The sequence below is a fragment of the Erinaceus europaeus genome, chromosome X, assembly GCF_950295315.1.
Source record: "Erinaceus europaeus chromosome X, mEriEur2.1, whole genome shotgun sequence".
Classification (NCBI taxonomy): domain Eukaryota; kingdom Metazoa; phylum Chordata; class Mammalia; order Eulipotyphla; family Erinaceidae; genus Erinaceus; species Erinaceus europaeus.
Window position 1 is genome coordinate 24,948,071 of NC_080185.1, and position 27,531 is coordinate 24,975,601.

A 27,531-nucleotide genomic window follows, 5' to 3' on the forward strand; every position below is an offset into this window, starting at 1 on the left:
CTCTATCTCTCTGTCTCTCTCTCTGTCTCTCTCTCCATCTCTCTCTCTCTCTCTCTCTCTCTCTCTCTCACACACACACACACACACACACACACACACACACAAAAGAAAAAACACAAAACCTGTGCCTAGATCATTTTCTATTTTTCTTTTTTAATTTTTTTATTATCTCTATTTATTTATTGAATAGAGATAGCCAGAAATTGAGAGGAGGGGGAGATAGAGAGAGGAGGGACACCTACAGCTATACTTCACCACTTGTGAAGCTTGCCCCTGCAGGTGGGGACTGGGGGCTTGAATTTGGGTCCTTAAACATTGTAATATGTGCGCTCAACTGGTGTGCTACCACCTAGCCCCTCCATCTGTCTATACATCTGGGTCTTTATAAATGCCATTCTTTTTTCTGTATCTAGAACACTCATATCTCTCCTTTTACCTGCTCCTTCCCAATTGTCTTCACATATCCAAGTCCTACTAATGCTTCCCAGTTTAATGGTTCTTCCTCTATAAAGTTTTCCCTTATCGTAAAAAACACTCCTACACAACCCAGAAATGACCAGTCCTTTCTCTAAACTTCCTGCATTCTCCATACCAACTACAGACAATGTAAGCCAATATAGCTCATCTTCAAATATTTTATTTAGTACATGTTTTGTCTTAACACTGATGAGAAAAAACAATCCCAACTGGCATTAAACAACATTATTCAAGGACTTGGTTTCCCTATCTGTCATTTCACTTGAAATCACAGTTGCCAAGAACCTAGGGCCAACTTTAATTGTGACTTGCTGTGGATAAAAGCATAGCCACTTAGGAATTGTATAGCTTCAGACAAGATTCTCCTCTGAGCTACAGACCCTAAATTTTTAAATGGAGATAATAATACTTGCCTCCTAGGATTCTTAGGATTAAGTAGGAGAATGTATGCAAAAAACCCACATGGTAAATGTTTCATCAATTTCTTCTTCCTAAATTGGGGATTAGGTTGAGCACTGCAAATCAGGTGCTTGGTGTTTCATTCTTGCCTGCAGTCATCCCCAGAGAATGTGTTCTGTGTAAGACCTGGAGATCATCCTTTTCAAAGCACTGAATCCACTCGAATTTTTGCATTGTTAGTTTTTAAACCTATTTTAATGAGCTTGGTAGAATATTTTGTTTTCACCACAGCACTGCTTAGCTCTGCCTTATGGTGAAGCCAGTGATTGAACTTGGTACACTGGAGTCTCAGACATGAAAAACCTTTTTTGCATAGCCATTATTCTGTCTCCCCAGCCCTGTAGAACTTTATTTATGTTTGACCAATACGACTTCCTTCCCCTCCCTCCCCGGGTCTCTTTGAAAGGTGCCATAATGTTGGTTTTGTTTGTTTGTACACCTAAAAATTCATGAAATGCTGTATGTATAACTGAATGAAAAATTCTTTGGTTTCTCCTTAAGTGCTCCTTTAGTAAAAATCTAGAGGAAAACATGTGTTGTTAATGGTCTTAATTTTTACTTGTTGGACTTGGGTATTTCTGCAATCCCTTTTTGGCAGGTACATAGTCAACTTCTAAGTTGACTTTAAATTAAGCTGTATTTCTATATTTCCCTAAGGAATAAAAAAAATACTTGAAGCAGGGGAGCAAGTGGTAGATCTTCAGTGCTGGAGACACTGGTCACTAGCTTTTGAACACATTTTCATGAGATAAGAACAATGAATCCAGACATGAATCAGAGAACTCAAATGGAAGAAAAGCAGTCAGCTGAAAGGACTCTGCAATGGACCATTGATTTGACTGCCAGGGAGAATATGAATTTGGTCCTTCACACAAACTGGGTGACAATTTACAGTGCTCTCAGAAATAGCATTGTTTTTATTGGTTTGAGACAATTAGTTTGTGTTGCTGTTTCTCTTTTCTTATAGCCAAGGAAAGCATCTAGTGGGGTACAGAGACTCACAGGCAATAGTGGCACATAGTTACAAGTTCACAAGTGCCCCAGGGCTCGTCTGGGAAAATCAGTGTTGAATCCATGACATGGTTTTCAGGGAACACTCAAAGTTTTGGAACAAATGCAGTGTACTGGCTTGACAAACATACTTACCTTTGTTCCTAGCATCAGGGCTGGAGAAATGTTAGGGAAAAACTGACATTCCTTCTGTCCTTCTGACTCTTGAGACAGTTCCTATTTGGGGTGGGGTGGGGAGGTCCGTAAAGTTGAGGCATAAGAGGAAAAGGGACTATTATTCCCTTTAATTTTTTTCTCTCTTCCCTTTTTCTGGGAACTTTTTGTTTATTTGAGCAGTTCTTTATTTCTTTATTTTATTAGTGATTTAATAATAATCAACAAGATTGTGGGATAAGAGGGGTACAATTCCATACAGTTTCCACCACCAGAGTTCTGTATCCCATCCCTTCCATTGGAAGCTTCCCTATTCTCCATCCCTCTGGAAGTATGGATTTTCATGGGGTGCAGAAGGTGGAAGGTATGACTTCTGTAATTGCTTCTGCCCTGGACATGGGCATTTACCGGTCAATCCATACTCCTATCCTGTTTCTGTCTTTCTCTGGTGGGGTAGGGCTCACTTACCTCGATCACTCTAAGCCTAACCCTGTCAGATAAAGTAAAGACTACAAAAGCTGGATAAGGGCAAGAGACCGGCACATTGTAATGATGGCTCCTTTGGTAATTACCAGACCACCAAATCATCCGGGGCCCTAGTCAGGGAATCCTGGGATTCCCACATGGATATAATGGGCTAGACTTCTAACAGATACCTCTCTATACTATCACTGGTCGTTTTCTACAGGAACAACATCATAAACCTCTTGTGGGCCTCTACAGGACCTTGCTCTCAATGTAGAATAACAGTGGTAAAAATTGCCCCACTGACTCTCTCTGGGTCAACATACTCTGCCACTCAAGGAAGACTGGTCCTGAAATAGTGCAGCCTAGAATGTTTCTACCCATGACCATAGAATGTGAGTTCAGACCTACAGGGATGCAGAGGTTACACAGGCTCCTATGCTCAATATGAATAGACATGGGCCCTGTGTCAGAGAGATGGGGTACAATTAACAGTATCTATACACCTTTCTTATATTTGGGAGCTACACTCTGCCCTGATCCAGCTTTCTCGTCTTATTCCAGACTCTGACACAGTCCTCCCAGATAATACCTTTAGCCCACCTGCAAGTTAGCTGTCCGGCCCAGGAAAAAATTAGTAAAGTCACAGGCCCATTAGAATATACCTATCTGGGAACTTTTGACAACCTAAATAGACTGTAAAGATTCTGTTTTTGTGCGAGTCTGGCGATAGCGCAGCGGGTTAAACGCATGTAGTGCAAAGCACAAGGATCTGCATAAGGATCCCAGTTTGAGCCCCTGGCTCCCTACCTGCAGGGGAGTCACTTCACAAGCGGTGAAGCAGGTGTGCAGCTGTCTATCTTTCTCTCCCCCTTTCTGTCTTCCCCTCCTCTCTCCATTTCTCTCTGTCCTATCCAACAACAACAACATCAATAACAACAACAATAATAACTACAACAATAAAACAAGGGCAAAAAAATATTCTGTTTTTGTTACTCAGTGGACACTTCACACAAAATATATTCCCTGGCTTAGAAGTCAGGCTTGAGGCAGGGGTAGATAGCATAATGGTATGCAAACAGACTCTCATGCTTGAGGCTCCGGAGTCCCAGGTTGAATCCCCTGCACCACCATAAGCCAGAGCTGAGCAGTGCTCTGGTAAAAAAAATAAAAATAAAAATAAATAAAAAATAAGTTAAATAAAAAAGAGGTCAGGCTTGAGGCAGAGCACAGGCTACAGTGACGGTAGCTTTCTTGGGCTGTGTATCTGGTGAAAGCAGGTGACATGAAGCTGAGGGGTGAAAGTGAGGTCCTCCCTAGGAGAAACAGACCTAAGAGTACATTTCAGACTAGAGTCTTCCCCTCCTTTCCCAGAACAAACCAATTGGTGAGTCTCTTCTTTGCATAGGATACCTGCAGTTGAGCATGTATGTTCAGTTTGGTATCCATGTGGGTTAAAGTAAATTCTTCCCACCCAGCGGCAATGAGCTAGAGTCTTGTAGGACAGAGAAGCGAGTGATGGTGCCTAAATAACTTTTGCTTTATTCTCACCACCATGGATGTAGAGATTTTTTTTAAGAAATTGAAAAAACTAAAGTAATGCCTCATACTATGAACAGACATAGTTGCATATAAATTAGGCCTTTTATGCTTTCTCTCCTTTTTTTGGGGGGGTTCACCCTACTGGAACCTGGAGGTACATGATAGCTTCTGAGCTGCACATCTGAATTCATTTATCTCTCCTTCAGTTTCTGCACCAACATCTTGTTAGAATACCCAGTGTCATCCAAACAGAAGGCAATCTTGGTTATAAACCACCAGGCTGCTCAAGAACCTGGGTTCAAGTCCCCAGTCTCCACCCACTGGGGGGAAGCTTCATGAGTGGTGAAACAGTGCTGCAGGTGCCACTCTTTCTCCCTTTTTATCTACCCCTTCCTTCTCAATTTCTCTCTGTGCTCTACCACATTGTGGGCTGCCACTCCGGGTTCCCCACCGCCCTGGCCACTGGCAGCGAAGGTCAGAGAAGCCCCCTGGGAGTCGTGGGGTAGCTCCGCGTGGAGGGCAAGTGCTCAGAGAGACAAGCAGTCAGCTCTGGTAAAGCCTCAGTGGGGCAACTAATTTATTGAGAGAGAAAGCAAGCAGATATATCCATATCACAGGGAGAAGGTTAAGGTAATTATTAACCCAAACACAAGGCAACACAATGCATAGTCACATTTTGACCTACAAACTATTTGATCACAAGTGAAGAGTTACCATACAAGGTTTGATCACAAGCTCACAATGCAATTTTCCCCGGGGGTAAATTACAGGCACTTCAGAGGAGGGGGCAGTTGAGTAACAGAACATTTGTGGTGGTTTTCAAGTTTGGCCAAACACAATATACAGTAATGGCCTCTGTTTTTAAGGAGAGAGGAAGGGCATGTGCAGGTAGCCCCATCTGGAGAAGCCATCCATCATTAGTTCATGAGGTCAGAGGAACATGCCATTGACTCCACCCAGAGGGAGTACAGCCTGGGGTCGACCCACTCAGACCACATGGAAAAGATGGCCTGAACTTCTTGGATAATGGGCCCACTCTCCAATACCACATGAGGCATTTCTCCAACCTTTATTCCTTCTTATAGGGCTACTGTGGGAGTGAGGAGAGGGGCATTCGGCAGAGCTGGAGAGAGCACAGGGCAGTGGGTATTGCCAAAGTCTGACTGTACTCTGCTGGGGCATGAAATATGTGACAGTTGCAGCATCTTTGCCTAGCACCTCCCATACATGTGAAATCCCACAGTTTAATGAAAAGGATATAAACCATCTGCAGCAACATATTTGTTTTAAAAAGGAGACACCAGCATGAAGACTTAGCAACTTTGATCCAGTTGAAAGAAGAGCATCTGCCTGATATTTACATAGTGGTTATATTGATTGTTCATCTTCCATTCTTCTTGTGGTTTCTGTTACTAGCATATTTGTCTTGGTTCTGCCAGAAGAATCCTTGAGAGAAAATATAATTTGTAAATTGTTACTTTAGAGAGATTAAAGTCTACAGAATACTTAATGTTCCCTGAAACTTTGATCCATTGCCATGCACAGTTGAAATACCTAAGAATCTGAAATGCTTTTTGACGTTTTGAGAGTGTATGGAGATCAGGAATCCTTCATCTCTGCTTACCTTTTCAACAAGTGGCTACATACACTGGGTACCTACCTGGTACCTTGCTAAATGCTTTCACATGTCCACATAGCAGCCCCATTTTACAGGTGAGGAAAACAGAGGTCAGAGAAATCTCGTAACTTACCCCCAATCAGAGTTGGTGTATTATAGAGCCAATGTTGACCGCCATGTTTTCTGGCCCATATCCAAGGCTTTTGCCATTGCAGCACACTCCCTTCCATGGTCTATCTTGTATTCATGGGGTGGACACATATCCAGTCACTGAAGAGGGATGAGGTTCTCCAATGTGCCCAGGACCTCTTAAACAAAGCACTGAGAACTGCAGAAGTGGTGAGGGAGACTTAATTTTTCTTTTTTGCCATCAGGGTTATCACTGGGGCTTGGTGCCTGCTCCCAGCAGCCATTTTTTTCTTTCTCTTTTCTTTTTTCTTTCTTTATATTTTTATTTGACAGGACAGAGAGAAGTCGAGAGAGGAGGGGAGATAGAGAGGGGGATAGAAAGACACCTGCAGTGGTCTGGGAGGTAGTTCAGTGGACAAAGCATTGGATTCTCAAGCATGAGGTCTTGAGTTCAATCTCTGGCAGCACATGTGCCAGAGTGATGTCTGGTTCTTTCTCTCCTATCATTTCTCATGAATAAATAAATAAAAACATTAAAAGAAAAAAAAAAGAACGACACCTGCAACCTTGCTTCACCACTCATGAAGAGTTCCCCCTGCAGGTGGGGAGTGAGGGCTCGAACTCGGTTCCCTGTGCATGGTGTTATGTGCGGTTAACCAGGTGCACCACCACCCAGCCCCCGAGACTGTTACATTTGGAAGAGGAAGAGGAATATAATAGGAGGAACTGGGTTCTGCACCAGAACTGTTGACCTAGAAATCTTGTTGTGTTGAACTCCAGTCATCATGAAGTCCACAAATCTTGTCAGAGGATTTTAAAAAGAAAGAACCACAGTGTAGTCAACATTAAAAGGGGGAAGAAGCATTGGTGAGGTGACTTAGTGATAGGACTTTCACTTTGTATGCATGAGATCCTGGTTTCAACTTCTAGCAGTTCGTAAAACGGTGGGAGTAGTACTCTGTTCTGCCTCTGTCTGTTTGCTTATCTGTTAGTATGCACATGCTCTTGTGTATACACACACACACACACACACACAAAACAAAGATACACTCAATGTTTCAGCTTCACCCAAAGCAGAAGCAATGATGAGACTATGAAATTGCCTGATGGCTTAAGTCCCCCAGCCCCACCCCACCCCCTTCACTTCTGTGAAGTTTCTTTCCTAAGAAACTGATGAACTGGCAGCAAAGCGTGAAACTTGACAAACAGGCCCAAACCACACAAGCAAAGAAAGGTCACTCGAGGGTGGGTTTCAGTTCCACCTTTGATCCCAGTATCCCTTTAAGTGTCTTAACTCCTCCATCAGGTTTGGAATTCATAATGTAGGGTTGGCCTAACCTCTCCAGCACACTCTTGTGTGAAGTACTTCAAGAAAACAGCTGGGAGTAGGGAACTAAACCCAGAGAAATGTTTAGCTGGAGCCCCACCCCTACCTTGTCAGATGAGCACCCAGTTTTTAGAAGTAGTCTGAGTGGTTTGAGTCTGGCAGAATAAAATACTCACTGATGACTGGGCCAGGGTCCTGAGTATATGGAAGAATAAAAGTTAGGGAAACCTTGTCAGAAAATAAAGAGACAAGTCAACTTAACTGCCTTGATATAAAAATATACATTTGTGTTTGATATATGCCAACTTGTTTTTTTTTTTTTTTTTTTTTGGCCTCCAGGGTTATTGCTGGGGCTCGGTGCCTGAACTACAAATCTACTGCTCCTGGAGGCCATGTTTTCCCCTTTGTTGCCCCATTTTTCTCCTTCTCCTTCTCCTTCTCCTTCTCCTTCTCCTTCTCCTTCTCCTTCTCCTTCTCCTTCTCCTTCTCCTTCTCCTTCTCCTTCTCCTTCTCCTTCTCCTTCTCCTTCTCCTCTCCTTCTTCTCCTTCTCCTTCTCCTCTCCTTCTCCTTCTCCTCCTCCTCCTCCTTCTCCTTCTCCTCCTCCCCCTTCTCCTTGTCCTTCTTCTTCTTCTTCTTTTTCTTCTCCTCCTCCTCCTTCTCCTTCTTCTCCTCCTTCTTCTTCCCCTCCTCCTCCTTCTCCTTCTCTTCCTCTCTCTGTCTCTCTCTCTCTGTCTCTCTCTGTCTCTCTCTGTCTCTCTCTCTCACACACACACACACATACACACACACACAACAATCTTTAGGTTTGACCATCACCTGTAATAGTCTCTTTATTTTCTCCTACAAGCAGAATTTATGAACCCAATTATTTCTAATGTTTTCAATATCAAGTACAACTGAGGCTATTCAAACTTAATCTAACTATATGGGGACAAATATCAACCAAGTTGAACTTCTGAAATAAGTTCATTGAGTTCAATAAAACAGCTCCTTTGTCTTGAGTCCCTTTTTCCACATCAGTGTTTTGGAATCTTGTAGCCCCGTTTTATTTATTGATTCCCAAAGTTCAAAATGCATTCAAATTCAGCATTGCATATTCTTCTCTTACTATTTCTCAGCAAAAGAAACATATTCCAATTATCCCTTTATGTTCTCCTTGTCCCTCACAATTTCCCTTCCTTGGAACTCTGAATTGGGATATTTCAAATATCTCACTTAGCAATTCAAGAGGTGGCATGGTGGATAAAGCATTGGACTTTCAAGCATGAGGTTCCAAGTTTGATTGCTGGTATTGCATGAGCCAGAGTGATGCTCTGGTTCGCTCTCTCCCTTTGTCTTTCTCATAATAAATGAATAAGTAAATGAACCTTTAAATAAAGCACATCACTTAATTCCTTGTAGAGTCCTATGAAGGCAGGGGCACTTTCAAAGGAGCAAAGTAACCCTCAGAATTAAAGGGCTGTGGTCATGTATCTCATAAGTGATGGAGCTGGGAGAATGAGTGTTAAAAACCTGAGATATTCAGTCTCTCATACTGGCCCTCCAGATCCTAATATTCCCACAATTGTTCTGTGATGGTCACACATAAACACACCTTACCAATCACAACACATCAGCAAAGACCAGTTAAGTCCCCTTTTCTACATTAACTACACAGGATGTATGGAAACTGAGGCGCAGACATTAATTTATCCTTAATCTTGACAGCAATGCCAGGAAATCAGGATAGGTGACTAATGTCTCTGAGGGTAATTGAACCAGGCAGAACTGCTTACTTTATACCTGCTTAGAAAGGTACTTGTTACTCTGCCTTTTTGATTTCACATAAAAATGCCAAGATGTCCTCCCAAAGATTCTTGGGCACTATTTTCATGCTTTGAAGCTCTCTTAAATAGAAAACAGAAAACGTGTGTGTGTGTGTGTGTGTGTGTGTGTGTGTGTGTGTTTTAGAGTTCTTTACTGTGTAATTATGCTTTTATAAATGCTTTCACACTCATCCAAAAGCTGCAGTTCATGCTTTTGTCATCAAATATAAACTAGATTTCCTCATGAAAGTGACACTTGTTCTGGAGCAATGCCAAAAGTAGTCCAAAAAGGGATGGATACATGATGTTTGCTTCCCAAAATAATAGGCATTGATAAATTATCAGGTGTTCAATTAAAACTACAGAACTGATGTTTAATTCCTTTTGAAATCCTCGCAAGTGCTTCAAGTTCTGTCACTCGGGCACTTTACATGCTTTCCGTGTAATTAACATAAAGAAATTAGTGTCTTACAAGCTTCAATATTTGATGCCATATGAGTCCTGAGGATATTTAAAGGGAGAAGAAATGTAAATAGAATGAAATTCTTAAGCAAGATTACTGATATGACAGAACTAAAGAGCTTGCAAGTGTGTGAAAAGTGCTTCTTTTCTTCCCTTTAATAAGTCCATTACTTGCACTTGGGCATATTTTAAGGCCCTTTTCATGCTGAATCTAGAGTTGAGCATGCTTTGCATTTCAAGCTTTGTCTATGAATCAGTAGAAGCCAAAGTTATTTCTACTTTAAAATAACAGGAGCCAGGAACAGCTAATCTCCTTTCATTCTGAGTTCCTTACATTATTTTACTGGACAGAGTTTGTGTTGGCTACAAAACAGGCCATTCATAACATCTATGAGAAGGAATTTAGGTAAGAATGAGGAGATATTGTAGGATGTATAAAGACTCTCTCTCCTGAGGCCATTAAGAAATTCCAAATTGGCACAGTTTTATATTGTGCCATTGCATTAGCCTTTCGAATTTCAGTAATTTAAGCTGATAGCCTTTGTTTACCAATCTGCTGGATAAAACTTTCCCAGAACTACTTCTCACCCAAGGTGAGTTGATATTTTAAAGTGGGTGTTGTGTGGTAAGTTGGAGAGTAGAGAAAGGAGAGGGTGAGCAGTGCTACATGCTACAGTGCACTAGGACTCACATGCTACAGTACACCAGGACAACATGCTACAGTGCACCGGGACTCACACGCTACACTGAACCAGGATCAAATGCTACAGTGCACCAGGACCACATGCTACAGTGCACCAGGACCACATGCTACAGTGCGCCAGGACTCACATGCTACACTGCACCAGGATCACATGCAGGATCACAGAGCAGTGGCTCTGAGTCAGAAAATTGTGGCTAATAGTGCTTGTCTGATTTCCTCAGTAAAATGTACCTCACATTACTGAAGTCCCTTTGCTTTCTGTAAACAGGAATGAACCCAAAAGAAGGCTATCACTCCCTTATCTTGTAGCACCTGACCTCTTTGTTTATCTCTGCCTGGCTTTGAATTGTGTTCATTTTATAACCAGAACTGGCGGGAGTCTGGCTGTAGCGCAGCGGGTTAAGCGCAGGTGGTGCAAAGCACAAGGACCGGCATAAGGATCCCGGTTTGAACCCCGGCTCCCCACCTGCAGGGGAGTCGCTTCACAGGCGGTGAAGCAGGTCTGCAGGTGTCTATCTTTCTCTCCTCCTCTCTGTCTTCCCCTCCTCTCTCCATTTCTCTCTGTCCTATCCAACAACAACAACAACAATAATAACTACAACAATAAAACAACAAGGGCAACAAAAGGGAATAAATAAATAAAATAAATATAAAAAAATAAAAAATAAAAATAAAAAAATGAGCCTGTATAACCAGAACTGGCAAAGTAATCCTCCCCCCCATTTCTTGATTTGTAAATGGGGATGCATTTTTGCTCTTGTGGTTCAGGAAATGTGCAAAGAAATTGACGGATAGTTAACAGCAAAAAACTCCTGGGGTGAGGGAACTCCTTTTTAAAGATGTCCACGTGGAAAACAAGACAAAATGAGAAAAAAAAAAAAAAAAAAAACCAAGCAAACATTCTTCTAAATCTCTCCTGACTAGCTGGCATCTCATATCATGCTGGGAAAATGCTGGGCAACTCTTCAGAGCCTCCCAAACTGAGAAAGTCATATTGCCCAGGGTTTGAAAGGGTTTAGGGTTTTGAGCAGCTGCATCCCACTGCCCCTGCATCTACTGCTTAGATAAACCGAACACCAGCAGGGCTGTGCACTGGGAGGCACTAAGTGCAGGGAAAGAGAGTCACTGGAGATAAGGCATGGCCAGACACCCAAGCCTTCTGCATACCCGGCCCTGGGCTACCAGTTTGGCTTTCCTCTCAAGGACCACCTAAACCGCGTGCTCCTTTCCCTGAACATTCTGGATCATCACACAGTGACGGTCAGAAACAGAGATAGGAGCGCTGAATATAAAAAGAAAGATGATGCACCTGGCTGAGCACACACATTATTATGTCTACGCTCGACCGGACCTGCCAATAAAGGCGGATATCTTCGCCCACCCTGTCCAACGCTTGACATCTCGTCTCGTCAGCCAATCTGGTCCCCTACGCCTACACTGAACTTCTCTGTTCCAGACTCTTGGAAACAGAGTTGGCAGTCAGCTGAGGTAAAGAACAAACACCTCATCACAGACCCCTGCAAGCGTCAACCCGGCTTTGACCTAGCACGTTATGATTGGGCCCTCCTCAATTGCTATGGAACAGGCCATGGCCGGTGCGCCGCTATGTTCCATCGCTGGGGAGCCAGAGACAACCCGAACTGCCCCTGCGGCTCCAGACAGACTATGACCCACATAGTCAACGACTGCCACCTCTCCAGATTCAAAGGAGGTCTCGAAACTTTACATCAGGCTCAACCTGACGCTGTTGACTGGCTATGGAAGAAGGGCAAATGCTAGAAGAAGAAGAATTATGTGCAAGGCCCAGGGTCTGAGCCCCTTCGTCACACCTACAGGGAAAAAACTTTCTGAGTGGTGAAGCAGGTCTCCAGGTGTCTTCCTTTCTCTTTTCCTCTCTATTTCCCCCCTCCCCTCTCAATTTCTACCTGTCCTATCTAAAGAGAGAGAGGAGAGAGAGAGAGAGAGAGAGAGAGAGAGATGGAGGAAGATGATGTCGGAGATCATAGGAAAGTATGAGACATTTGCTTGGATCACAACGAACAGCACATTTGTGGAGTACATGAAGGTTTAGGAAACAGGGGGCCAAATGGTGGCACACCTGGTTGAGTGCACATGTTACAATGTGCAAGGACCAGGGTTCAAGCCCCCAGCCCCACCTGCAGGGTAAAAGCTTCACAAGTGGTACAGCAGGGCCACTTCTCAGGCCATCATTAAATGTTCCCAATACTACCAATAATTGTTCCATTTGTACAATAACCAATGTTCTGTTGATCCCAATTGAGTATGTAGTCAGTGAAGTAATTATATTGTACTGCTAATACCCTGGCCTCAAAAGGGACGGGGTGACCTGACAAGGCCCTTAAAGGTCAGGGTGACCTGAAATTGACAGATTTTATCTTGTTCAACAAGATAAAATTCAATTTCAGCACCCTGCTTACAGGAACAGTATTTATTAATTTGTTTATTTGTTTGTTTATTTATTGCATTGAATGGTTGATGTTAAAGCTGAATTTCAAAAACAAAAGGACACAATCAGAAAGCAACATACAACAAGCCCACCCTGCTTGCTTCGAGACTGACCTCCTGATTTTCCAGCTCCTCCTTATACATATATAAATATTCTCAAAAATGAAAGAACGGGGAGGTAGAACTGCAGCTGGGCTCTTGTCTCCATTGTGCATTTGAACTGCTCCAGAGCCTTTCCCTTCCTGCAAAAGCTGGTGGACAATGTTTGAGCTAAGGGCAGCCCTGGGCAGTGTGTCCATACTGACTTTTCTAACCATATAGAACAGAAACCCTTTGCCTCCAGCCCCCACCCCTAGTGGCTGCCACAACCACCATGCCGCCACTTCAGTCTTACTTATGGGGCCAGATAGAGGCAATCCCACGTAAGAGCACATGCTACCATACACAAGAACCTGGGTTCAAGCCCCCAATTCCCATCTGTAGGGGGGAAGCTTCAGAACTGGTGAAGCAGTACTGTGGGTGTCTCTTTCTATCTGTCTGTCTGTCTGTCCATCTATCTCTCCTAGTCCTTTTTTATTTTTGCTAGAGTACTATACAGCTCTGGTTTATTTGGTGTGGGCGACTGAACCTGGGATCTAGGACCTGGGAGGCTCAGGCGTGAGAGTTGGTTTGCAAAACCATTATGCTATCTCACCCGCCCTCTCAATTTCTTCCTATCCTATCAAATACAAGAAATGGGATAAAAAGACGTTATTGATGATACCACATTTTTTTGCAGCAGTGGTGACAAAGATGAGGACACAGAATTTGGTACATTTCTATTCTGTTTATTTTAAAATGACATTCTAGAAATGATCCTGCTGGGGGCCAAGTGGTTGTGCACCTAGTTAAGTGCACACTTAACAGTCCTCAAGGACCTAGGTTCAAGTTCCTTGGTTCCCACCTGTGGGGGAAAGCTTCACGAGTGGTAAAGCAGGGCTGCAGATGTCTGTCTGTCTCTTTCCCGCTTTCTGTCTCCCACTCCCCTCTCAATTTCCATGTTTTTATTCAATAATAATAAAAAAACAAAGGTTTAAAAAAATGACCCTGCTTACCTCAAAGTGACATTCTAGAAATGATAAGGATCCAGAGAGGTTTTAGGGGAAATGGTTATAGAGGAAAGAGAAAAAGTAGTGAAGTTGGGGGGTGGTGCAGACTGTGGGGCACCCAGTTGAATGCACAGATTACCATGAGCAAGGACCCGGGTCCAAGCCCCTCTCTCCACCTGCAAGGAAGATACTTCATGAGTGGTGCAGTAGGTCTGCAGGTATGTCTCTTTGTCTCTGCCTCTCTTCCCCCCTCCTCTCTCAATTTCTCTGTCTTAACAAATAAAAATAGAAAGAAAAAAAAAGAATGAGAAATATGTCAAGCACTGAATTCGAGTAGTGAAAAGAAGACATAGTGAAGTGAATCAAGTAAGTAGAAGGTGCTTGGAAGGTGAGTAATGCTGTCCAAGTCTGTCTTTAGGGCCCTCACCTTCTAGATACTGCCTGATTGCCTGCCTACCTGCCCTCCTGACTGGGGCATGAGAAAGGTGAAACAAACAAACAAAATCAAATTGACAATGAGGCCTCCTAAGCTTGGTTTTAGGCTTAACACTAAGGGAAAAAAAGATTTGAGGATTATTTACCTTGTTGTTAGTCAAAAGGGACCTTCAGATTTTTTCCCCTGGGTGACCTACACTGTAATCTGTCTCTATAGCCCTCTGTTAATACTTCTTCCATTTACGAGGAAATTATAGTGACTGGGGAAGCTCAATTTATGACTTCTAATCTCTTGGTGGAGAAATTTAAAAGACATCAGACATCGCTGTCCAAATGGAATTCTACATGACATAGAGAGTACTGTTGGGGACAAATCGGTTGAAGAAAACAATCTCCATTTAAGGAGAAAATATATCTTTAATCTCATCAGTGAATTGCTTTCTCTAGTGATACTGCATATCTAATTGCAGTTTGCTCATTTTTTTGATTTTTCATGTACACACTGCTTGTGCAGTTGTGGACTTACAGGCAGGGTGATGCAATTGTTACTGGCACTAAAAAAATGGGAGTCGGGCAGTAACGCAGTGGGTTAAGCGCAGATGGCACAAAGCACAAGGAACAGTGTAAGGATCCCGGTTTGAGCCCCCGGCTCCCCACCTGCAGGGGAATCACTTCACAGGCGGTGAAGCAGGTCTGCAGGTGCCTGTCTCTCCACCTCTCTGCCTTCCCCTCCTCTCTCCATTTCTCTCTGTCCTATCTAACAACAAAAACATCAATAACAACAACAGTAATAATTACAACAATAAAACAACAAGGGCAACAAAAGGGAATAAATAAATAAATATAATATTAAAATTTTTTAAATTAAAAAAACAACTTCAGCTGAGGGCAGGTGTAGATAGCATAATGGTTATGCAAAGAGACTTTCAAGTATGAGGCTCTGAAATCACAGGTTCAATCCCCCGTACCACCATAAACTAGAACCGAGTACTGGGGGGGGTGGGAAAACCCCAGCTGAGTGGGTCTCAGAACCAGAATGTCACCATTTTTGAGAAGTGACTGAATAGTCACTGTCGGTCCCTGTTCAGGCACCATTTGCTGGTCTAGCTTCGTGGGCGGGAGACAGATGACCAGGGACTCATGGCTGAGCTGGGAAGCAGTATCTCGTTTATTAATCAGATACATCGCCTTTTATGCATCTCTTCACCCGAAGTGACAAGGGAAAGGAAATGACTAGGAGAGGGGGCGGAGCAAAAAAAAGAGCACAAACAAAACATAGCAAGCTTCCATCTAAGCAGTGGGGATTAAACCAATACCCTGCAGGTAGGGTGGGACCCAGGTAAAATAGTGATTATGTAAATAGACCACATGGTAAGTAATACAAGCGAGACTAATGTGATGATCAAAACAGAAGGTCTTATAAGCAGAATTTAGAAGCATATCAACATTTCCCCCTTTCTTTTTAACTAATGGCCATAGTATCAGGAGTGTGGGGTGAGCAGAAACCTGTATCATACAGGCATTTTCAAAAGAACTGGCAGAAAACATGGAGGAACAAGTAAGAGAGCAGCAAGAACCAGTGTGATGCCAAGGGGAGGCCTGAGGGGGTGTTTCCTGCCTCAAAGGGCAAGGCCTATCAGGCAAAAGGGCATTTCTTGCCTCTGGGGGCATCTCTTTCCTCTGGGGGCGTTTCATGCCTCAAAGGGCATTTCCTGCCTCTATGGGCAGGACCTAATGGGGGGAGGGTTCCTGCCTCTTTGGGCAGAGCTTTCAGGTGAGTGGGCATGGCCTATAGAGTCCCCAAGACTGTTGGCTGCAAAGTCCATGGACTGCTGCAGTCAGTCTTTGAGAAACCCAGCAGCGTAAAGGGAAACTGCTGTAAAGTTGTGTAAAGTGTCCAAGAGGTATGCCAGTAAGTTCGATAGAAGTGTTAGTCCAAAGAAGATGACCACGGATGAAATGCCAGGGGATGAAACGCTGCACGTCTGTCTCGATGGGGAAGGTCAGCCACTGGAATTACGCTTTTCTGTAGAGAGTGAGCTTTGGAGTCTGTGAATCTGTTTCTTCAGGTCATTCCAGGTCACATCATTGGTTTCTGGGGGGGGGGGCTGCTGTAGTCATGCCATCTTGGGCGATGTCAGAGAACAGGTTTCCAAATGGATTTCCAGGGGTTCCATTTGAGCAGATGCTTTTTCATGTGAAGACTTGACAGCTGTAATTCACTTACTTGTGAAACAAAACTTGTAGCAGATTAGAAGTTTACTATAATTGATAACTCCATTATAATTGGAAGTCCTTTCTAGCATGATTTTAAGGTTGTTTAAACAGTTTAAACTCAATAAAAGAACCATGGTTAGAAGCCTCAGGCATGAGAATCATTAACATAACCATTGCTTTATCTACCCTGCCCATAACTCATAGAGTTTTCAGGATTAAACGTTTCAGATTTATACCAAGATGTAAAAAAAAAAAAAAAATCAAAAGAGGAAAAAACAATTTTTTTTTAATTTCTGGATGTCTCTAGAATTCATGGCTGCATCCAACATTTTTTAAGTCAATGTCATACAAAAATTCAGTCATTCAAATCACTCTCTTATGAAATGCAACTGAAAGCAGACAACAAACTTAAGATATTCAGAGAGAACAATGAGGGGGGGAATCGAGAGAAAAGCGGTAGGCAGTTTTTGCTTTTTTCACCTTGAACCAGATTATCCAGATCTCACCATGTAGCATCATGAGTCCCCGGAGGGCGTCCTAGTCCAAAAAGCTCCTTAAAATTCCATTTAGGGTATTTCTGACGGTTCCTGCATGATTGCAGGCATCCATTTTTAAAAGCGTCTTCCCATAGAAGAAAGAATTGAATCAGGAGGGTAGAACTAACCATGTGTCTCCATTCTTGGGGACTGCCAGGGTACTGGAGAATGCACTTCAAGTTAGAGTAGTCCTTCTCCGTGGGAAACATGTGAGAGGGAGTCCAGAAAGTCCCAGGGTAAATCTCCGTGCATCTTCCAAGCTCTACGATCACGGTCATAAAGAACCAAAGTTCCCAGCAGGGAACCAAAGTGTGGCCCAGAGCAAAATGTTCCAGAGACAGAGAAACTGTCTCATGATGAAAGAGTAGAGGCTTTGGGAAACTTCTTCATAAGTAGAAAGGCAGCTCATAGTGGATAGGCAGCCAAGTTTACTTATCTGGGGGATGGGCAGGTTAGGCCCCACGTTGGGCACCATTTGTTGGTCCCTATTCAGGCGCCATTTGCTGGCCTCGCTTCGCGGGTGGGAGACAGACGACCAGGGACTCATGGCTGAGCTGGGAAGCAGTATCTCGTTTATTAATCAGATACATCGCCTTTTATGCATCTCTTCACCGGAAGTGACAAGGGAAAGGAAATGACTAGGAGAGGGGGCAGAGCAAAAAAAAGAGTGCGAACAGAACATAGCAAGCTTCCATCTAAGCAGTGGGGATTAAACCAATACCCTGCAGGCAGGGCGGGACCCAGGTAAAACAGTGATTATGTAAATAGACCACATCGTAAGTAATACAAGCGAACCTAATGTGATGATCAAAACAGAAGGTCTTATAAGCAGAATTTAGAAGCATAACAACAAGTCACTAGACAATTATATTTCCTTTTGCACCAGCCTTCCTCCCTCATTTATCCACTCCTTTAAGCATTTGGATTCTCTTTTCTGAGAAGTCTCCTCCTCCTCCTAGAGTTATGATAATGGAAGTGAAACACAATGACAGTGGTAAAATTAGTATAACTGAGGGCCATAGTAATGGCTTATGTAGTAGGATTTGTTCCTCAATTCGAATTCGGTGTGTGTGGCTTGGCATAATACTGGTTTTCTTGATGAAAGCACTCAATCGCCAAGTCATACTCATCAGTGAATACCTCCCAGATCATCTCTGATGTCAGTTAAATCCAGCCAGATGTGTCATAACTTGAAAGTGCATAGTTTGTTTTAAACGAATGCTTGCTTTACCCCCCCACCCCCGCTTTTTTTAAATGACTGCTGCATTAGGAATCTAGGCACTGCATGTTGCCACACTGGGATAAGTGCACATATCACTATGCACAAGTATCTGGGTTCAAGTCCCCACACCCCCACCTGCAGGGAGGATGCCTTATGAGTGGTGAAGGTGGTCTGCTGGTGTCCATCTTTCTCTCTACCCCCATCTTTCCTCCTTTCTCAGTTTCTCTCTGTCATTTCCAAAAAAGGAAAAAGTGACCACCAGGAGCAGTAGATTCCTGGTGCTGGAACCAAGTCCCATCTATAACCCCAGTGGCAATAAAATGAATAAATATAAAGAATTTAAAAAAAAAAAACAGAAAAATAAATCTAGACACTGTAAGCTGATTTTCCCTAAAGATGTCTTAACATCACACTTGACATCTTCCTTATCTTCTTTAAGAAAAAGGTATCATTCTCCTGTCTTGAGAATCTTCTTTAGTAAAATCAAAGCAATAAAACAAAACAAACATCTTCTCCAGTCAGTCTTTCTCACCTTCAGTCCTTCTGACCTGCAATGTATCACCCCATGCAGCCTCCATTCCTATAGGCCAGGATTAGTCTATGAATATACTTTAAGGAAATACATCCAAAAGAGAATATCAAGGAGGCACCCAAAGGTTTAAGTTCAAGGATGTTCACTGCAGCATTGTTTGGACCAGGAAGGAATTAGAAACAAATACCTGTCAGGGAGAAATTGACTTCTTGTCTCATATTGATGCTATGCCATTTCTTGCAAAAATTAAAAGGAATGAAGCAGATCTGCATATATTGACATGCAAAACCTTCCAGGACATTGTACTATGTGCATATGCATAGGAAATACATTGACCAGCCACCCTCCCTAGGGAGCTGCAAGAAGGGGAAGGGAGAAGGGAGGGGGATTTCTTTTCTTCCCTTCCTCAACATACTCAGGTGTTCACCTCTTTAGCTAAAAGAATGTATTCAAGTGTTGAGTAGTGTGAAAATTAACAAAATAAAAGCAATCTGTATAAACCCTGGCTGGGAGAGCTTACAGATCTCTGTACTGTGATGCCTGATTTTTCTCCACCATTTTCCTTCTTAAGTTGACACAACTCTTAATTGTTTTTGCTTAGAAGGCTCATTAGATATGTCTTGTAGATGGGTAAAAAACAAATCTGTTGCCTCTTCCTAGCTATAAGGAGCCAGAATTGTCCTTGACTCTACTTAATTAAAGTGCTCATTTCCTGCCAATTGCGACTTCTTTTTATTTGGGTTCAATATCTTCCTGCTGTTTTTCTTACTCCTTAGTGATCCAGCTACCAGTCTTTGTAGTAAATTTTTCCTTTTACATCTTTATAGCTCTGTGTTTGGGCCACTTGGAATTCTTTTGCCTTTCTTGGCCTCCCTTAGGACATGCCTACTTTGTTCTAATGCCTGTGGAGTTATTTGTATGAGAGGCATCCAGTTTTTTTTCTCCTCACTTGCTTTTCCCTTGGGCTTTTTCAGCTTGTGTCCTCATTGTGTTCCCCAAAGGATTTCTCTCCATTTGATGCTTCTACTTTGCTTCCTTGGATCTTGAGTGATGCCATTATAGCTGTATTGAACTAGAAGTCTATCACCTGTGCATTAGTGCTAATTGCATCCTGTTAGTAGGGGGAATTGAGTGTAAACAATTTCTGAATTGGCTGCCCCATCTTCTTTAAGCAGTGTCCTCATATGACTATCCATATGTGCACATTGGCTGTGTCTGGTAGATACATTACTTCTGAGACTTAAGCTCCTGCCTTAGCAAGCTGGTCAGATTGTACAGTTCTTTTCCCCAACTCTATACAAGTCAGTAGTTACTCCCCTAAAATTACATCTTTTTTGTTAGTTTCAGAGTTAATGTAGAACTTTTTACCCTACCTTAAGACTTCAGGAGTATAGTTTTATACCTACATGTGTGTATTCATTTCACCATACTCTTTACCAAAGTCCTAGTGCCATTACACCAAAAAAGCCTCTAGATATAACTCCCCCACCTCCTTTTTTTATTTATTTAATAAAGGATTAATGAACAAAACCATAAGGTAGGAGGGGTACAACTCCACACAATTCCCACCACCCAATCTCCATAACCCACCCCCTCCCCTGATAGCCTTCCCATTCTCCATCCCTCTGGGAGCATGGACCCAGGGTCGTTGAGGGTTGCAGAAGGTAGAAGGTCTGGCTTCTGCAATTGCTTCCCCGCTGAACATGGGCGTTGACTGGTCGGTCCACACTCCCAGTCTTGTTTTCACAGAGTCTAAAAGCCCCTTTGGCTATTCTTATTTTCTTTTTTGAAGATGCCTTGGTTTCATTCATATTCCACATATGAATGAAACCATCTTGTAAATGTATTCTATTTCCAGACTTATTTCACTTGACATAGTCATCCATTTTGTTCCAAAAAGCATGATGTCATGTTCTCTAATGAATAGGTAGTAATTCACTGAGCTAAAATTATATTTGGGCTGGTAACTCCTTGACAAACAGAATGTTCTCTCTTACCTCGTCATGGTCACCAAAATACATGGATCTCATATTTTGAGGATCAAACTGTGTCTTCAGATTTTTCTTCTAGATAGTATCTATGTCAAAGGAAATAATGCAAAAGTTACTTTAGGGGCAAGGTGGTGGCACACCTGGTAAAATGTGGGGAGGGGCATCATGAATGAGTAAACCCAGAGAAGGATTTGTGAAGCTCAGGGAGCAAAGGAGGGGTTCTGAGCCAAGAGGCAGACATGGTACTAAGAGACAGAATGGGGAAGGGAAATATTGATGGAAGATTAAAGCAGAATTTTATTAGAACCACTTCTAAGACAAATAGGACCTTGGTTAGAGGCCTATATGATGAAAAATCCATCAACAGATCCCAACCTTGCCCTTCGCCTGAGGGCATGGACAAGGGCACAGCAGAGGAAAGAGAGAATGTTCAGTAGAGCAAAGACTAGTCAGGAGGAGAGAATAAATTGGATGCAGGAAATGAGTTTCAAGAGCAATGGAAAGAGAAGTGAATCGAGAAATGGAAAAGGGGAGGGAGTGAAAGCACAGAACTTTTTTAAGTTAAGGAATTGTATTTATTCCTGTGCCAGCATGTAATTGTATTTTCCTGGCAGTCAGCCCACAGACCTCTGCAAGGGGAAAAGGGTGCAGGCATGTGTTAGTGCAGGGATTGAAGGCTTATTGCTCCATGCTATTAGAGCAGCAGAGGACTTCAGTGAGAGGCTGGATTTGGATGTTACAGAGAAGCACTGGCCTTTAAATTACCAGCAGCCCTCACATTTTGGGAAGCAGAGATGACAATGATGTCATACAAGGGCAGGGTTTAAAGGTGGGGAAACCCAATCATAAAAGTTGGAAGTGAGAAATAAGAATGTTTCTGGCCTAATCTGGCCTGAAGAATGTCAGCAGGCAGTATCTACTTGCAGAGCAAGGTATGGTGGATCAAGTAGCAAAGAGTCATGAGAAAGTAGTCTTCGGGTTGGGAGACAGCATAATGGTTATATAAAAGCCTTTCATGCCTAAGACTCTGAGACTCCAGGTTCAATCCCCTGCAAGACTATAACACAGAGCTGAGCTGTATTCTGGTCTCCATTTCTAACTCTGTATCTTTCTTTCATTTAAAAAAAAAAAAACATGTGAATAAGAGGCGAGGTGATGGTGCACCTGGTTAAGTGCACATATTACCAAGTGTAAGGACCCAGGTTCCAGCACCCAGTCTCTGACAGAAGCAGTAGGAGTCTCTATTTCCCTCACTTTCTCTCCCTTCCCTCTCAATTTCTTTATTTTTATTGTTATTTTTTTTAACCAGAGCACTGATCAGCTCTGGCTTATGGTCGTGCAGGGGATTGAACCTGGGACTTCGGCACCTCAGGCATGACATTCAGTTTGCATAACCATTATGCTATCTACTCTCACCCCTCTCAATTTCTCCCTTCCTTCCTTCCTTTCTTTCTTTTTTTATTTCCTGCTTTCTTTCTTTCTTCTTTTTTTTTTCCTCAAGGATTATCGCTGGGGCTTGGTTCGATGCTAGCTAGCACTATGAATTCACCACTCCCAGCGGCAATTTCTTTATTTTTTGTTTGTTTTCTGTTTCTTTCTATCTTACTCGATGTGACAAAGAGAAATTGAGAGGAGCTGAGGTAGAAAGGGAGAAAGAAAGTTAGACACTTGCAGACCTGCTTAACTGCTCGTGAAGCATCCCTGCTGCAAGCGGGGGGGCAGGAGCTTGAACCAGGGTCCAAACCATGTGTGCTTGACTGGGTGCACCACTGCCCACCGCCATCAATTGCTCTCTGTTTCAATCCAATAAAATAAAATAAAATATAAATAAATAAATATTTGAACACACACACATAGAGTCTTGGTAGATTCCAGTCACAGTCACTTTGTGCAGTGAATGGATGCAGTGGTTGATGAGAATTAGGTACTCTTGGTAGGCCTTTGGAATCTTAAGTTCAGGGATGGAGCCCTGCCGTTTACACCCTGAGTCAGATCACCGTTGGTCCTGTTTCATTATAGCTCCATCCCCTAAGGAAAGCATCAGTTAATGAAGGTAGACTCCTTTGGGGAGAGTGGTTTCCATTTACATGTATTCATTCAGTGAACAAGCATGATTCTGAATATCTTTGCTACTATATCTTTATACTATATAGAAACTCCAGAAAGGAACTAAACTCATCTGTTACGTTGACTGGACCATTGTTTACTTGAGGAAAGGACTTAGAAATGACAGATTCTACTATGAGGTAGTCCAAAATGCTGAAATAATAGTACAATACAATTAATAGAGAGGGAAATGATGTGGTTGAGTGGGGGTGAGAAGGGAAGAATTCTTCCTTTCTTCTTTTTAGTTTTATTTATTAGTTTATTTATTTATTGTTGGATAGAGACAGAAACTGAAAGGGGAGGGGATAGAGATAGGGTAAGAGACAGAGAGACACCTGCAGCCCTGCTTCACCATTTGTGAAGCTTTCCCCCTGCAGGTGGGAGGGGGTGTTTCTTGTAAGAGTTATCATGTAAGTTGAAACCAGAGAGAGAAGTGACCCTACCATACTAGGGAATGATTGCATTTTCAGCAAGTGATGAATGGGATGGCCTAACCACAGTATATGGTGCTTGGGAAGACATATGGGCACTTAAAACTGGAAAGCAAGACAGGCTGAGACAGAGAAAATCAGAGAAGCCAAGCTAAAGAATTAAGACTTTATCCTACATGCAGTAGGGGATCACCAAAGAATTCTGAAGGAGGGGAAAATATTTGGCATGTGATTTAGAAAGACGATTGTCTTATTCCTCCTATAACCAAGAGAAACAAGTCTACTTTGTGGATAGCAGTGAACCATTAGGGGAAAATGGCTCTCTTATCTAGGTAGTGCATTGAGCACAGTGGGGAGTTAACAAGAGGAAAAGGCTGAAGGAAAGAGGAGGCATGGGGCAGGCAGGTGGTGGCACACCTGGTTGAGTGCACATGCTACAATGCACAAGGTTCCGGGTTCAAGACCCAGGCTCCACCTACAGGAGGAAAGCTTCACATGTGGTGAAGCAGGCCTGGAAGTGTCTATTTGTCTCTCTTCTGTCTCCCCACTTCCTCTCAATTTCTCTCTGTCTCTTTCCAATAAATAAATAAAATATCAAAAAGAAAGAAAGAAAGAGAAAGAAGACATGGTCCAGAGATCCAGAAGGTTGTGCCTGTATGAGTGTAAGGACAGAGATGTACTAGCAGTCCAGGCCTGAAGATGGGGAGGTAGGAGAAGGATGGAGCCAGGAGCCAGGGTGACAATGTGCCCTTCCAAGTAAATCCGGGAGATCATCTCAATTCCCTAAATCCCATTGACGAGGAAGGAAACATTTCACAACTGGAGACTTTTGAAGGAGCACTTTCATATGGAACAACTTAGGGCAACTTGTTCATCTTTCATTTATGAGGACACCTGCCTGTTATTGAGTTATGGCCTGAGAAATTCCCACACCCAGGCTGAGTGTTTTCAGGGACTTAATGCCATTTTGATCCAGTGGCTATTGTACTAGTAATTTTCCTTGATGTTGGGCACTGGCAGCATGTTGAAGGCATTTTAGATACAAGCACTTTTTTTTATAAGATTCACCATGGATGATTAAAACTGGAAGACTACCAGACTCTTCCCCCCCCCACCATCTAACCATGTTTAAAGCCCTGCTTCAGATGTCATCAAAGAACTTTCCGATTGAGCATCTTAGAGCTTTAGCTCTGAGGAACTATAAGGCCACTCCCTCATTCCTCAAACCCTCACCAGCAAATGGATTTGGCTACAATAAGTGACATTTTTTATTTCCCTTCTCCTTCCTCAAAGTCTGATGATGCATATCTCTGTGGCTGCATCATGCCTACAAGTTATATTATAAACAGCTCTATGAGTATGAACCATTAAATGTCTTAAAGTAATAAGGACAGAGTGTATTCTTTGATTTTTTTTTAATGTAGCTTCAGTCTCACACTGTTTGCATGAGTCACAAAAGTAAATGCAAGCTTCCTGAGCTGGTACAAAAAAATTCTTTTCAAATAGTTAACTAACCTTAGAATTCCCTGAGCCCCCCCCCCAAAATTTGCCATCTTCTTCCACTCCCAATGAGTAGGAATATCCAAAATTCCAGAGCAGTACTTAAATATCCATTCATTTAAATTATTTTGGACAGGGAGTCGGGCTGTAGCGTAGCGGGTTAAGCGCAGGTGGCGCAAAGCGCAAGGACCGGTGTAAGGATCCCGGTTTGAGCCCCCAGCTCCCCACCTGTAGGGGAGTTGCTTCACAAGTGGTGAAGCAGGTCTGCAGGTGTCTATCTTTCTCTCCCTCTGTCTTCCCCCATCTCTCTCCATTTCTCTCTGTCCTATTCAACAACGACGACAACAACAATAACTACAACAAGAAAACAACAAGGGCAACAAAAGGGGATAAATAAATAAAATAAATATTTTTAAAAAACTTTAAAAAATTATTTTGGACAACTTGACTTTTTATTTTTATTTTATTTTTTTATCGCCACCAAGGTTATCACTGGGGCTCATTGCTGGCACTATGAATCCTCGGCTCCCGGTGGCCATTTTTTTCTTTTTCTTTCTTTTTCTACTTTACTTTTATTTGACAAGACAGAGAAATTAAGAGGGAAGGGGAGTTGGAGGGGAGAGAGGGAGAGAGGGAGAGAGAGAAGGGGGGAGAGAACGACCTGTTGACCTGCTTCACTGCTCATAAAGTGTCTTCCCTGTATGTGAGGAGTAGGGGGTCAAACCGGACCCTTAAGCATGCTCATATGTGTGCTTAACCAAGTGCACCATGGCCCAGCCCTCAGACAACTTGACTTTCAAAGCACTCAAGTAGTATTTGGAGGCTGATGCTTTGGTATCAGGTACACTCACATGCACTCATCCCTCTCCAAATTGAAATACCAGAGCATCACTGCAACTCCCTTTACCCCCTTAGGAACTGGGGTAATGTTCCCCAGATGCCAGCATCATTTGATTTCTAGAAATTTTTATCGTTATAAAATATATATAACATAACTTTTTTCCATTTCACCCAGTTTAAATGTATGACTGAATGTCATTAATCACTTCACAATGTTATACAGCCAGCATCACCCAACATCATTATTTCCTATGTTTTTTCATTATCCCAGAAGAAACTCTGTAACCATTAAACAATATAGCTCCCACTCTTCCTTTTGTCCTACTCCCCTAGCCTACTCTGTCTCTTCATATTTTCCTCTTCAACTTCTTTGCTTCATAGATATATATATATATATATATATATATATATATATATATATATATATATATATATATGTCAGGTGCTAGTTTGTGACACTTTGTTCACTTAGCATTATGTGATCAAGATTCATCTATGTTATGAACTTTATCAGTCCTGTGTAACTTTTTGTAGTTAAATAACACTTGATTGGGGTGAATGGGACACCTTTCATTTATCCATTTCATCCACAGATAGATACTTGGGTTGCTTCGGCCTTTTGGCTACTGGGAAAAGCTGTTAGAAAGACTAGCATACAAGTGTCTCAGTGGAGTGTTAGTGCATCAAAGATAACAAGAACGTAACTGTCTGTAAGGCTGACTTGAATGGGAACTCTGGTGGTACCTTTTACTGAAGCTCAGTCATATAAACTAGTTAGGTATAGGGCACAGGTGATTGCTCTTCATTCCACTGCCTGTCAGATTTCCCCAAAGACTGATCAGTGTTAAGTGAATCTACATACTCATTTAATAGGCACACTTGACAGCTCACCTATTTGTGGAAAAGGCACACTGTGCAACAGGTCCATTCTCACAGCAACCTCATTTGACCAGCGTAAAACCGGAGGCCTCAAGCTCTGTTGTCTGATCTGTGAAGAAGAAAATCTGGACTCCCAGCTACCCAAGGGTCACATGCAAAGTCCTCCTTTCCTCTACTTTCAAGTTCAAGTAGTCATTTCACACCTGAAAGTTCACAAAGAGTTTGGGGGGAGGGGAGCTGTACTTAGAGGAGGACAAGGAAGCCTGGAGGTTCAGGTTGCAGAAGCACATGGCGGAGCTCTCAGTCTTCTGTGAGAAGTGGCAGCTGAGTGAGCAGCAGTGCAGTGAACAGGCTTTTTCCAGAGATTGCTCCAATATCAGCCTCTGGGGTCTGGAGGTTTTGCATATTCATGTCTTGGAGTGGGGGAGGCAAATGGACCCAGCAAATGCAAAACACAGGACTAGCAGTGTTGCTCTAGTGCTGTATTAGGGCCGGATTGAAGCCATCTGCTGGTGCAGGCTTGGCAAGGAGGAAACTCCCAGGCTTGGCTCTGCAGCAGCATTCTACCCCACCCCCTACCCCCAGTATTTTGATAGTGGTTCGTTTAGGCTGTCCTGTGAAATCAGCATGCTGGTGTGGGTGAGGACCCTATTGGAATGCACACTCTCCTTGAAGTCTATGACATGGTAGGGCAAGCATTTGCTTCCTATTACATGCTTAAGACCCCACTGGCTTTGAAAGGGCCCCCAAGGCTCTTCTCCCTGGCTGACAGCTCTTGGATGCCTGTGCATGCCTGCTGGATGCACCCTGGGTCCAGCTTCTCCTCCCCCAGAACTCAGTGCCTACCGGCTTCAGTCAAAGTGATGATACCAGAATCTAAAGAAAATATAAACAATCCATCATGGGTTGATTTATCTCCAGGGCCTCTCTGCCAAGATTTGAACCGCTCAAGAAGAATTTGGTCAATGATGAACCATAAAAAAACTCACATCCCAGGACAGGCAATTAGTTGACCCTGTTTGCTTACATGGGATCTACTAGGGGGTAGCCACCATGGCTGCTATGGGGAGAAGCATGATGGCAGCTTGCAGTGGACTGCCCTTACTGGGACCCAAGATCAGTGAAACTTAAGAGAA

General features: G+C 42.8%; 1 protein-coding gene and 2 long non-coding RNA genes across 3 annotated transcripts in view; 1 reads left to right on the top strand and 2 right to left on the bottom strand.

Annotated features, from left to right (window-relative positions):
• The window catches only part of GPC3 (glypican 3), a 465,788-nt gene that overhangs the window by 431,160 nt on the left and 7,097 nt on the right, over positions 1 to 27,531 (top strand). The window lies entirely within an intron of this gene.
• LOC132535944 (uncharacterized) lies at positions 4,728 to 5,835 on the bottom strand. The gene is made up of 2 exons (XR_009547667.1): positions 5,335 to 5,835; positions 4,728 to 5,277 (listed from the first exon to the last, which is right to left on the bottom strand). It is a non-coding gene; the product is annotated as an uncharacterized LOC132535944 (long non-coding RNA).
• The window catches only part of LOC132535848 (uncharacterized), a 134,339-nt gene continuing 127,451 nt past the window's right edge, over positions 20,644 to 27,531 (bottom strand). The window contains exon 4 of the long non-coding RNA XR_009547594.1: positions 20,644 to 20,725. This is a non-coding gene — a long non-coding RNA (uncharacterized LOC132535848). The remainder of the gene's footprint in view (positions 20,726 to 27,531) is intronic.